Source organism: Bos taurus, chromosome 14, assembly GCF_002263795.3.
Source record: "Bos taurus isolate L1 Dominette 01449 registration number 42190680 breed Hereford chromosome 14, ARS-UCD2.0, whole genome shotgun sequence".
Classification (NCBI taxonomy): domain Eukaryota; kingdom Metazoa; phylum Chordata; class Mammalia; order Artiodactyla; family Bovidae; genus Bos; species Bos taurus.
Window position 1 is genome coordinate 10,296,635 of NC_037341.1, and position 13,831 is coordinate 10,310,465.

At 45.4% G+C, this 13,831-nt stretch overlaps 1 protein-coding gene across 4 annotated transcripts in view; it reads left to right on the top strand.

Annotated features, from left to right (window-relative positions):
• Positions 1–13,831, top strand: part of ASAP1 (ArfGAP with SH3 domain, ankyrin repeat and PH domain 1) — a 339,905-nt gene that overhangs the window by 32,227 nt on the left and 293,847 nt on the right.

Consider the following 13,831-nt stretch of genomic DNA (forward strand, 5'->3'; position numbering starts at 1 on the left):
TCTTTAAAGATACTATTTCATTCAGTCCACCTGATAATCCTACCAGGAAGGGTTTACCACATTCATTTCACAGAGAGATAACTTGCCTGACTGGATTTTTCTTTTTTAATTGGAGTATAATTGCTTTACAATGTTGTGTTAGTTTCTGTTGTACAACGAAGTGAATCACTTCTATGTATACGTGTATCCCCTCCCTCTCGGCACTCCCTCCAACCCTGCTAGGTCATCGCGGAGCACTGAGCTGAGCTCTCGGTGCCGTGCAGAGGTCCCACTAGCTCTCTGTTTTGCATATGGTAACGCATATCTGCCAGTGCTGCTCTCAGTTTGTCCCCCGCTCCTCGCCCCGCCTCCGACCCCCCACCCCCTCCTTTCCGTGTCCACATGTCTCTTCTCTACCCCTGCCTCTCTATTCCTGTCCCGGAAATAAGTCCATTTTTCTAGATTCCACATATATGTGTTAATATATGATATTTTTCCTCTTTCTGATTGACTTTACTCTGTATGACAGACTCTAGGTCCATTGACATCTCAGCTGATGACTCAATTTCGTTCCTTTTTATGGCCGAGGCTCAGAGGTTAAAGCGTCTGCCTGGAATGCGGGAGACCTGGGTCGGGAAGATCCCCTGGAGAAGGAAAATGGCACCCCACTCCAGTATTCTTGCCTAGAGAATCTCATGGAGGGAGGAGCCTGGTGGGCTACAGTCCATGGGGTTGCAAAGAGTCGGACACGACTGAGCGACTTCACTTTCTTTCTTTCTTTCTTTCTAATGACTCATTGGAAAAGACTCTGATGCTGGGAGGGATTGGGGGCAGGAGGAGAAGGGGACGACAGAGTATGAGATGGCTGGATGGCATCACCGACTCGATGGACCTGAGTTTGAGTGAGCTCTGGGAGTTGGTGATGGACAGGGAGGCCTGGCGTGCTGCAGTTCATGGGGTCTCAAAGAGTCGGACATGACTGAGCGACTGAACTGAACTGAATATTCCATTGTGTATATATACCATATCCTTTCTGGTTGGATTTGAAACCAATTTTCCTGATTCCAAGTCTCTTGTCTTTTTCCTCTTGCAGTGTGCCTCTTGTAGAGGTATGATTTGCCCTGTTTTGCAGCTGGGTCTACTGGGACCTGGCATAGAGGCACATGGTAGAATCTTAAGGCGTCTGACTTCAGTGGGTGGAGGTTTGTGTTGGTGGATGATAAAAAAAATTGGACTAGACAGTCTGTGAAGAGCCATGAAGAATAAGCAGAGAAAACTGAAAGAGTCCAAGAATCTTTAGGTTGCCAGGGTGGATCAACATGGGGTCCACCTGCTATGATTGGCGTATCCCAGAAATCAGCCTAGTGGTGGAAAGACTATGGGTGCTGGACGGGTGGTTGAGTCCTTGCTCTGCCCCCATCTTGCTGTGATCTTAGGCAAGTCACGAACTTTCTCTGTTCTTTTTTCTTATCTATGAAATCTGGGTAATAATATGTATGTTTCGGGTTTTTGTAAGATTAGGAAAAAAGGTCTACAAGAAAGTATCTCATATAACGTAAGGGCATAGAGCATTGTAATTATTCCAGTTTTTAAGATGGAAGTCATATTTAAGGATAATTAGACAAGAGTGCCCTGAGTGTGGAGGAGAAGTTAGAGGCTGGAGGCAGGGAGGCCAACTTAAGAGGCTTTCATGTGACCCAGACATGAAGTAATGGGGACTGCTGTTACCATCTTCTAGGATAAATGAGACTTTGCCTGCTGATTTTCATAGTTTGACTATTATAGAATGATGTTTTATTCTGTTTTGTTTTATAAATCAAGAATCCAACACGAAAGTGACATTAGTTTTGTAGGTATCTGTTTAGGTGATTTAATTACCAAATCAAACCTGAGTTTTTTCACCTAACACACGGCAAAGTTAATCTGTTGACACCAGGTTGTGGCGAAGGGAAGTCCAGCTTTTATTGCAGGGCACCAAGCAAGGAGAATGGGCTTGAGATCTGAACTCGTGAGGGAGAGGGTCATGGGGTGTGTGATCAGTTTGTGCGTGGTTCTCTGATTGGCTGCTGGTGAGGTAACAGGGTGGTGTTTTGGGAATCTCATCTATCAACCTTTTGCTTCCAGCCCCAGTCTGGGGTACACATGTTAGTGGTCAGCATGCAGTTAACGTCTTCCACCTGGTGAGGGTTTCAGTATCTGCAAAACAACTCAAAGGTGTGGCTCAGGATGTTACCTGTAGCCCTTGAGGAGGAACTAAAGATCTTGACTTTGTCTTATGGCTAGATTATTATTATTTTGTCTTACTTCACTGCTTTCTTTGTGCATATTCCCATTTTCCTGATTAAATTTGCTCTTTGAATCTTGGGGAAGGCCTTGGAGGCTAAAGCCTTTATAGAAACAAGTGGTAGGGAACATGGTTGTGTGTGTGTGTGTGTGTGTGTGTGTGTGTGTGTCTGTCCCTGGGAACATCCTGCAGAGTCTTCTTCAGTTTCAGTATTAATTATAATTGTTATAAGAGTGCGTTATTTAAGATTAGGTTTTGTTATGAATGACGTAAAATCTAAAAGAACATTGGCTTAAATAGAAAATAGAAGTATATTTATTTCTTACCTAAAAGCTCAGTTACAGGGCTACTACAGCAACCTCTGAAAGACCCAGACTTTTCCTTTCTTGTTTTTCTGCCACCATTGGGGGGCCTCCATTCCCCCCAAGGTCACCTCATGGCCCATTTTGACTGCTTCTGTGCCAGCCATAACATCTACCAACAGGAAGAACGGAAGGAGAAAGGCAGGCCTTTTTTTTTTTTTTTAATCACAAATAATGCTTTTTAATTATTTAGCTTCTTAGAGTACTCACATAACAGAAACTGACAAACCCATGTTGGTGTTTAGTCTCTAAGTCATGTCTTGCGACCCCATGGATTGCAGCCTGCCAGACTCCTCTGTCCATGGGATTTCCCAGGTAAGAATACTGAAGTGGGCAGGCAGGCCTCTTCTTTTAAGGATGCTTCTGGGTATCACACCTACTGCTTCTACTTATATTCTGTTGGCCAGAATTTAGTCCTTCAGCTATACTTAACTGAAAGGAAGGCTGGGAAATGTGATCTTTCTTCTGCAAGACTACCTGCTTACCAAAATTGAAGATTATTATGAGACCAAAGGAAGAGAACAGATATTAGAGGACAGATCTTTCTTTGCTATGCAAGTATTTATTAAAAAGAGTGCTATTGAGAAGATAGACTCTGTGGCCAGACTGCTGGTATTAAAATCCTGGATTTAGGACATTTTCTGAGACCTTGGGAAAGCTCCTTAACTGCTGTGCTTTTATCTGTATTTATCTTCTGTGCCTCTAAGTTCAGTTTCTTTATCTGTAAAATCGTATTTTATCTGTGTTTATAAGGATTGCTTTGAGCAGTAGATGAGTTAAGGTACAGCACTTGGACCAGTATCTAGAACATCATGTGTTGTACGAGTGTTGGCTGTTACTATTACTGCTGCTTCTACTCTTAATAATACTACCTCTGTTACCACTATTACTATGTCTGTTGTTACCATTGCTGCTGCTTCTATTCTTGCAACTACGGCTTCTCCTATCACATCTGCTGTCACTGGTCCTGTTACTACTACTATTACTACTATTAAAACAGTGACTGTTGCTGCCAAGTATTGCACATACATATATGAAATGTTATACTCATGGCATGGTAAGTATTACTCACATTCCCAGTGTGAAGATAAGAGTCAGGGAGGATAATACCATGGCAGATGCATGCATCTTGCAGGATAGGGTTCACCTTTGAGGGGGTCGGTGAAGAGTGAGTGACCTGTAGGGAGCATGAGGCAGCTTCTGAGATTCTGCGAGTGCTCTGGGTGCTGATTACATGGGTGTCAAAATTCTTCGACTGGTACTTTTATGACATAGACCATTTTATGCATTTGTTGTATATTTCAATCAACATCTCATGGAGCAGATAAGTGATAGACCGTGAGTGAAGCAATACCCCACCTGATTCCAAACCACCGCTCTTTTTTAACAATAACGTAAAGCTCAACACTGTTACTTCTTTTCATTTATTTGTTTGTTGGCTCCTTCATATAACATATATAGATTCTTATTACTTAGGTGCCAGGAACTGTGCTCAGTGTAAGCAGCAGTATAACTCAGCCCTGTGCTCATGGGGCTTTCTGTCTAGAGGAAAAGGAAAGATGAACATTACACAGATTGGAACTTCCCTGGTGGTCCGGTAGCTAAGACTCCGTGCTCCCAGTGCAGGGGCCCAGGTTCCATCCCTAGTCCGGGAGCTAGATCCTGCGTGCCACAGCTAAGCACTGGCGCAGCCTAAATAAATAAATATTTTAAAAAAATCATTCAGATGGACAGCCACTGGCTTAGGCTCAGCGTGGGATGCCTTGGGGCCACAGGAAGGTCACATAAACTAATCCAACCACACAGTCCTGTGTCTGATAAAATAACAGTGATCTCCATCTCAACTGACTGCTTTGAAAGGGTGGAAAGTCCCCATGTCCATGCTTAAGCTGACCAAGTCGGGGCTACATCAAAACACATGAAGCAGTTCTTTGCCTTTCCTGCTAACTGGCTCTGAGAAGGGGTCAGCCTTTCTTTTCCTTGTTTGTCACTGTGACAGTCGTTGACCTACACATGGCGTCTCATGGAGCAGACAAGTGCTGGAGCTCTGGAGTTCAGTATACAGAGGGAAAATGCCCAGGAGCAGAGATTCTCTGTGGGCTTCCCCAGTGACTCAGTGGTAAAAAAAAAATCTACCTGCAGTGCAGGAGCTGTAGGTTCGATCTCTGGGTCGGAAAAATCCCCTATAGGAGGGCACGGCTACCAACTCCAGTATTCTTACCTGGAGAATCCCGTGGACAGAGGAGTCTGGTGGCCTACAGCCCACAGGGTCACAAAGATGATTCATTCAGAGATGACTGAAGCGACTTAGCATGCACACATGCAGAGTTTCTCTATATGTACTGGGACATGAGTCCAAGGGCCTCTTATATATTATGAATATTCATATAGAATAAAAAATAAATGAAGTGAAACTTCCCTGGGGATCCAGTGACTAAGACTGCGCACTTCCAATACAGGGGGTCTGGGGTCCATCCCTGGTCAGGAAACTACATCCTACTGGCTGCAGCTGAGACCCAGTGTACCCAAATACATAAATAATTTTAAAAAAATAAATGAAGGAATGAATGAATAAAATCATGCTCCACATCTGAGCAGTTGTCATCCCTGGGAAAAGTCAAGTCCAGAGGAATAAAGAACAAGACGTTCCTGTTTTTCACCCCAAATAGCACCAGGAGGGCGGAGTAGCAAATGACCATGTAATTGAATTCTGAGCCGGCAGTGGGAATCACTTGGCCTTATTTTCAGGATTTTTCTCCACGTGTAGAAATGAACTGACCTAACGTTAGACCCTTCCAAATCAAGCCCAGGAGAAACCTCTGTGTCTCTCCCTCCCCGCCTTTGCCTTTGCAGAGGTCGAGGCAGACACCCTGTCCTCCTCAGGCCGCGGGCTGTCAGCCGGAATTGAATTTCCCTGAGCCCAGCTGATGTCCCTTTTTGGCCGCAGGGCAGGGGTCAGGCTGAATCCAGCACAGAGACGGGAAATGTGTCCTCAGAGCTGAACGCAGAAGCGCTGACCTCTCAACTCAGAGGTGCATTTCTGACATTGTTGGAAGGGTTGGGAAGCCTTATGATTTCTGGATGTGAAAGAAAAGGAAGCGCGTTTCAGAAAAACAATGTTCAAGTTCATGTGAGAGACAAAGCAATGTGTTTTAGAATAACAATATTCAAGTGTTTAGAAAAAATATATTCAAGGAGGGGGAGGTGAATTATATTCAAAGGACTGTGAAAGCCCTTTCTATATAATTGAAGCTGTTTAAAATCCAACTGCTTATTTCACGACCTTGGCCATTCCTCAGTTAGATGCATGCAGGAAGGAAATTCCTACCTGGACCCAGAGTTGGGAAATTATGATCCTGGTCTGCTTTCCTTTGCTCCCATCGTTCTCTTCATTTTTTTTCTTTCCTTCCCTCCAAAATTTATTAAGGATCTGCTGTGTTCCACACTCTATGCCGAGTCCTGGGGAAATAGAGTAGGACTCATTGCTGAGCCTTCCTGGGCTTATCATTTATTTATTTAAAGACACTTATTCATTCTTCAAACATTTATTGAGTACCTCATTTGCTTTGATGTGTTCGTAGAGATAAAAGACTTAGTTCCTCCTCCTTCTGAGTTTATACTTTATTAATTTTTTCTCTTGCTCCCTCAACAAACACTTTCTGAGTACCTTCTACTAGCTGGGGACTGTTTCCATGTTTGGGGTTCCAAGATGAACAAAGTATAGCTTTTTTAAAAAAAGATTCTTTGATGTCGACCATCAAAAAGACTTTAAAAAGTCTTTATTGACTTTGTCACGGTATTGCTTGTTTCGTGCTTTTGGTTTTTTGGCCATGAGGCACGTGGGATCTTAACTCCCTGACCAGGGATTGAACCCACACCCTCTGCATTGGAAGGTGACGTCTTTATTTTTAAAAAGTAACTTTGTGTATTAATTTTCATTTTGGGCTCTGCTAGGTCTTTGTTGCTGCGAGAGTTTTTCTCTAGTTGCGGTGCGCGGGCTTCTCACTGTAGTGGCCTCTCTTGTTATGGAGCTCGGGCCCTGGGACATAAGGCTTCCGTGGTTGCAGCTCCCCAGCTCTAGAGCACGGATTCAGTAGCTGTTGCCCGTGGGCTTAGTTGCTCAGGTCCCGTGCACTGACAGGTGGATTCTTTACCACTGAGCCACCAGGGAAGCCCTGGACGGTGAAATCTTAACTGCTGGACTGCCAGAGAAGTCCCTAGTTTCTGTCTTGATGGAGTTAACAGACCAGGCAAATTGTGTTCATTGGACTTCCATGGTGGTCCAGTGAATAAGAATCTGCCTGCCAATGCAGGGGACACCGGGTCGGCCCCTGGTCTGGGAAGATCCCACATGGCACAGGGCAACTGAGCCTGTGAGCCACAACTACTGAGCCTGCGCGCCCTAGAGCCTGTGCTCCGCAAAGAGAAGAGCCACCTCAACGAGAACTGCAACTAGAGTAGTCCTGCTCACCATGAGTAGAGAAAGCCCATGTGCAGCAGGGAAGACCCAGTGCAGCCATAAATAAATGAATAAATTTAAAAAAAATATTGTATTTATCTCCTAGGGCTGCCATAACAAAAGTCCCACAGACTTGGTGGCTCAAAAATAGTAGAAATGTATTATTGTCTCACACTTCCGGAGGCCAGAAGTCCAAAACCAAGGTATTGGCAGGGTATTGAAGCCTATGGGGGAGACTTCTTCCTTGCCTCTTTCTCGCTTCTGGGCTCGGCTGGCAGTCTTTGGTGTTCGTTGTCTTGCAGCTGCTTTGCTTCCGTCTCTGCCTTGGTTGTTCCATGCGCCTCTCCCTCTGTGTCTCTCTTCTTCTCTCTTACAAGGACACCAGTCGTATGGGAATAAGAGCCCGCTGTACTCCAGTATGACTTCATCTTTAATTGATTAATACATCTTAGTTACATCTCCAAAGATCCTATTTCCAAATAAACCCACATCCATTGGTTCACTGGTCTGGGACATTAGCAAATATCAATCCATAACACACACATATATATATATATAACAATGCGGCAGTCCCCAACATTTTTGGGACCAGGGACAGGTTTTGTAGGTGACAGTTTTTCCACGTGGCAGGGGTGGGGGATGGTTTGGGGATGATTCAAGCACATTACATTTAGTGTACACTTTTATTACTGTTATTACATCAGCTCCACCTGAGAGCATCAGGCTGGGGATGCCTGAATTGTAAAGCAGCTACAAGGGTTCCGCGTGGGTCCTGGTCCAGGTAATTGGCCTCTTTTTTTCTACTTTCTCTCTGCATCTGAAGGGTCTACACCTTTAGGGCAGGAACCCTGTGTTGCTCTGAGTGACTGAGTGTGGATTTTTGGCCTGGGGGGTGAGACGTCTCCTGTGTGGTCGAGTTGACGGACAGGGCTCACTCCCGTCACTCTCGTTAGTTGTAGTTTCTCGGGTGGTCGTTGAGCACCTGCCTTGCCTGCGAGGCCCAGCCTGGGGGTAGGAGCTGTGGATTCCTGTCCTGGCTTTGCTTTGGCTGGTCCTGTGAGCCTGGATTCATTTCTTGGCGTTTCTCTGCCTCAGGCGTTTCACTGTACCTCCCTCCAGGGTCTTGTGAGGACCAGGTGGATGAGATCTGTAAAGCGTTCACAAGCCCCTGGCCCGCAGTAAGTGTTTGGTGCGAGCTGGTAGGAGTTAGGTCAGGCATGTAACACGTCTCCGGAGAGGAGGGCCTTGACCCAGCTCATTCAGCACAATCGCCTTAATAAAGACTTTTGTTCAGTGTTTAATGCCATTTACCGTCAGAACATTCTTTCCATAATCTTTCCTAAGGAAAGTTTTGTGAAATATAGAAAATACCTTCAGCACAAAAATATCCACTGCAGTATAGTTTAAAATGTCTGACTCTTTCATGACCCCATGGACTGTAGCCCGCCAGGCTCCTCTGTCCATGGGATTCCCCCGGCAAGAGTACTGGAGTAGGTTGCCGTTTCCTTCTCCAGGAGATCTTTCCAACCCAGAGATCAAACCTGCATCTCCTGCACTGGCAATTGGATTCTTTACCACTGAGCCGTCAGGGAAGCCATTAAAATGGTAAACAGTGGCAAACAAGACAAAGACCTGCCTTACAGTGAGAAATGAGTTAATTAGGGCAAAATGATTAAGAAAAAAATAATAGGGTAAAACAATGAAAAACAGTGATATAGCCATTAAGAAGACGATAATGATCACTTTTTAAAGGTTATGAGAATGCTCATGGTGTAAATACCATGTAAATAAAAGAAAATTTTATTTTTGAGGAAGTGGCTGAATTTCCCTGTGCCTCAGTTTCCTCATGTGTAAAATGGAGATAATAACAGTACCTTCTTTAGACATAAGATTGAGAATTAAATGGGATAATAATACATGGGAAACAAACGATTGGCACCTGGCATGTATGAGGTGCTAATTGTTATTATTGATCATGTGATCTAAATTATGTAAAAAATAGCCACAGAAAAATATTTAGAATAAGTAACAAGTAAAACACTGCAGATTTTCCCTTTTGAATGTCTTATGCAAAGGACTTGATTCTGTGAGTCACTCAGCAAAAACTGAGCCTCTCTCTGAAGCACTGTTAGCCACAGAGCAGGAGGTGTCAGTGTAGAAGAATGCATCAGAGTCCGTTCTGAGAGTTTTTGGAAAATCACAAGATGTCTGGAGATGCTGATTTAATTGATGTGTGGTAGGTCCCAGGCATCCATAGTCTGGAAAAAAAAAAAAAATTCCACAAGTGATTTAGATTCTCACGGTAGATGTAAGGCACAGTCACTCCACTTAAGAAGTTTGCAAACCAGATGAGAAGATGGGAACAGCAGCATAATATAAGATGAATCCTACAGGAAATCAACCCTGAATATTCACTGAAAGGACTGATGCTGAAGCTGAAGCTCCAATACTTTGGCTGCTGATGTGAAGAGCCGACTTACTAGAAAAGACCCTGATGCTGGGAAAGATTGAGGGCAGGAGGAGAATGGGGTGACAGAGGACAAGATGGCTGGATGGCATCACCGACTCAATGAATGTGAGTTTGAGCAAACTCTGGGAGATAGTGAAGGACAGGGGAGCCTGTCGTGCTGCAGTCCATGGGGTTGGAAAGAGTTGGACACGACTTAGTGACTGAACAACAAGTGCTTTAGCTTGGGGCTCCTGAGTCTGGGTCCTGTTCAGAACTCTGTAATATTAAAGATCCCCTTGACTCCACCCCTGAATGTATAGACTCAGACCCTCAAGGAGGTTCTTTTTTTTTTTCTTTTTTTTTGACTGCACCACACATCTTGTGGGATATGGGATCTTAGTTCCCCAACCAGGGATTGAACCTATGCCCCCTACTCTGGAAGCATGGAGTCTTAACCACTGGACTTCCAGGAAAGTCCCCCTCCAGGAGGCTCTGATGATCAGCTAGATGGAGTTTCTGCAGCTCCTTCCTCCTGCCCCCGGATGCCTTCTCCTCAGTTTGCAACAGCATAGATGGAGAACCAGAGTTTTTCCAAAGCCATGAGGCTGATATATTTCCTCTGGTTGGTACCCGTGAATGCTTTTTCAAACATTGTTTGTGTATTTAAAATGTTTTTAATTGTGCTGAAATACACATAAACATAAAACTTACCGTCTTGATGATTATTAAGTATATCATTCCGTGGTATTAAGTATTCTTATCGTTGTGCAGCGGTCACCACCATCCGTCTCCAGAACTCTTTTCATCTTGCAAAACAGAAACCGTACCCAGTAAACAGCAGCTCCCCCCGCCCCACCGTCCCCTGACACACACACCATTTATATTCTTCCTCCAGCCCCTGGCACCCAGCATTCTACTTTCTGTTTCTGTGACTTTGACTCTAGGTATCCCACTGAAGTAAGTCATACAGTGTTTATCATTTTGTGACTAGCTTCTTTCACTTGGTGTGATGTCCTCAAGCTTCATCTGTTTTGTACCATGTGTCAGAATTCCCTTCCTTTTAAAGGCTGCATGTATTCCATTGTATTTAACATGTGTGTAAACCCCATGTTGCTTATCCAGTCGTCCATTGCTGGGTGCTTAGACTGCTTCCGTCTTTTGACTGTTGGGAAGAATGCTGCTGTGGACGTGGCTGCACAGATGTCTTGAGACCCTGCTTGGTGTCTTTTGGTTGATGAAATTCTACCCGAAGGTAGATTTGCTGGGTCCTGTGGTGATTCTATATGTAAGTTTTCTTGAGGAGCCACCAAACCGTTTCCCACAGCAACTGTCCCATTTTATTTTCGCATCAAGAGTGCACAGGGGTTTCTGGTTCTCCATGTCTTTGCCAACACTTATGACTGATTCTCCCCAGCCTCTCAATGGTGCATTCTTACTCCAGCCAGCCTCAGAGCGTTCGTGAAGACCATCTGTATGCTGACTGCTTCCAAATTATGCCTCCAGCTGAGCCTGTCCTCTGTCTTCCAGACTTGAGTATCCCAGATGCCGAACTTAAGTCTCCATTTGAAGATCTAGCAGGCACCTCGAACCTGGGATGTCCAACGTGGCTTATTCTCCACACACCTCCCAGATGAGAACTTACTATGCCCCTGCTTAAAACCCATCTGTGCGGCTTCCCTGGTTGCTCAGTGGTAAGGAATCCACCTGCCAATGCAGGAGTCACGGGTTTGATCCTTGATCCGGGAAGATCCCAAATACCAAGGAGCAACTCAGCCGGTGAGCCACAACTACCGCAGGCCGTGTGCCCTAGAGCCTGTGTGCCCTAGAGCCTGCGCTCTGCAGCAAGAGAAGCCACCGCACTGAGAAGCCCGCATGCACCGCAACTAGAGAACAGCCCCACCCACTGCAACTACAGAGAAGCCCTGGCAGCAACGAAGACGCAACACAGCCAAAAATAAATAAATAAATAAAATTATTATAAAAAGAAAAACGCATCCGTGGTCCCACTGCGCCCCCCCTCCCCACCCCTGTTATTTTGAATGAAATCTAGGTTCCTTACCATGGCCTGTAATGGCCAGCATGATCCAGCCCCTGCCTAGCCTATGCGTTTCGTCTGCCCTCACCCCATCCCCTCAGCAGGCTTCAGCTGCCGACCTCTTTCTGTTCTTACACCCAGCAAGTGCTGTCCAGTCTCAGGACTCAGACTCATGCTGTCTGTCTGCCAGCAGGACCCCTCTCCCTGCACCTCCAAGCCCTCAGCTCCTCCTTCTCCAAGGGGTGACGACTTCTCATCCTGCAGTCTCAGCCCGGATGCTACTTCCTTGGACAGATCTTTCCTCACCACCCTACTCTTCTGGTTACACCTTGTAGCTTTTCTCCCCAGCACTGTAACGCTCTGGGACTATTTGTTCACTTCTGCGTGTCTGCAGTCCCCACTGGACCACAAGGCACGATGCTGATGGCTGCTTATCCACAAGTGTTACCCCAGTGCCTGGCATAAAGCCTGGTACATAGTAGATGCTCAGTAAATACATATGATTGTTTAAAAACACACTTAAAAAAATGTTTTTAAGTTTAATTTATTTAAAATTTTTGGCTGTTCTGGGTTTTAGTTGCTGCACATCAGTTTTCTCTAGTTGGGGTGAGCAGGGGCTACTCTTCGTTGCAGTGTGCAGGCTTCTCAGTGCGGTGGCTTCTCTCGTTGCAGAGCACGGGCTCTAGAATACGGGCTCAGTAGTTGTGGCTCACAGGCTTAGTTGCCCCTCGGCATATGGGATCTTCCCAGACCAGGAATTGAACCCATGACCCCTTGGATTGGCAAGCGGATTCTCATCTAGTGTACCACCAGGGAAGTCCTGAATATACATGATTGTTGAAATCAAACCACTGGTCCCTGTTGAGCCGATCATGAGAGACTTCCCTGGTGGTCCAGTGGTTGGGACTCCGTGCTCCCAGTGCACGGCATAGAGGTTCAATCCCTGCTTGGGGAACTATTAATAGGATCCCATGTGCTGCATGGTGTGGCCAAAAGAAAAAAAACCCTATTGTGAACATAAAATACCAGTTCCAGGCCTGTTATTTGCAGAATCCTTTCACAGGCGAAGCGGTACTTGAATGTGTATACAGGTGATTGAAAGTTGGATGGGACCTGGGCTTTTCTGATGGATCTCAGTCTCTGTTTTCATGTTTCTCCTTGCTGGGCTATCCAAAATGTTAGGACTTACAAATATAATCTTTGGGGAAACAGCAGCCTCAGATACCCAGTCCATATTAAAGTTGATTTGATTTGGGTTTAAAATGGAAACTATGAGCTAATGCATTTTACAGATTTGAGTAGAGAACAATTCTCTCTGTTTAAAAAAAAAAAAGAAGTCTGAGATGTAGAACATTTTGTGTGGGTTATCGTAGTGCCAAAAGCTCCTGAGAGGGGTTCTCTGCAAATATTTGGGGTTTGATGCTCATAAACAACTACACAGGTTTTCCTCGGAATCGATAACCACGGCAACAACAGCATAGCTTCCAAAGTAAAAATGTGCTTGCCAAGCGACTGTTTCTGACTGAGCCACGAAAGTAAAGGTTTACAGAGCGACGGCAGACAGGTCATTAACAAGACTGGCTGCGGGTTACTTGCCCTGCTCTCCCTTGCCGCTGCCTCTTCATCAGCAGAAAGATAATTGACTGTTAGATTCCTGAGCCACAGACCAGGTTCTCACATTGCAGCTTTCAGAAGCACCTGACAACTACCAGTCTATCTGAGATCCGAAGCTTGTCTTCCGAGAAATGCTAGCAAAATCCCTGGCTTGGTGTCCATTGGTTCAACCTGGGTCCCTTGCCCCAATCACTGTGGACAAGGTGTTGGGATATTCGGACCATACAGGCCTGTGTCACGTGACCACCCACAAACCTGGAGAGGGGTCATCACCATGGAAACCAAAGGACAGCGCTGGATACTGGGAGGCTAGAATGCAAGGGCCACCCCACTAACCAGGTCACTGGAGGTGGGGACAGCCAGTAGCTTAAGCTCAAACCATCTCTCTTAGCAGGTGTTCTAGAGTCTTTGTTCTGCTTTGGCTTTTTAACGTGAACCTCAGGCACACTCCCAGCAGCCAGCTACATCCCGATTTGCTTCTGGGATGACTCCAGGCCATATTCATCAGCTATGTATGTGTGTGTGCACATGTGTGCTCAGTCGCTCAATAGTGTTCAACTCTTTGCAAACCTATGAACTGTAACCCACCAGGCCCCTCTGTCCGTGGGAGTCTCCAGGCCAGAATACTGAAGTGAGTTGCCATTTCCTC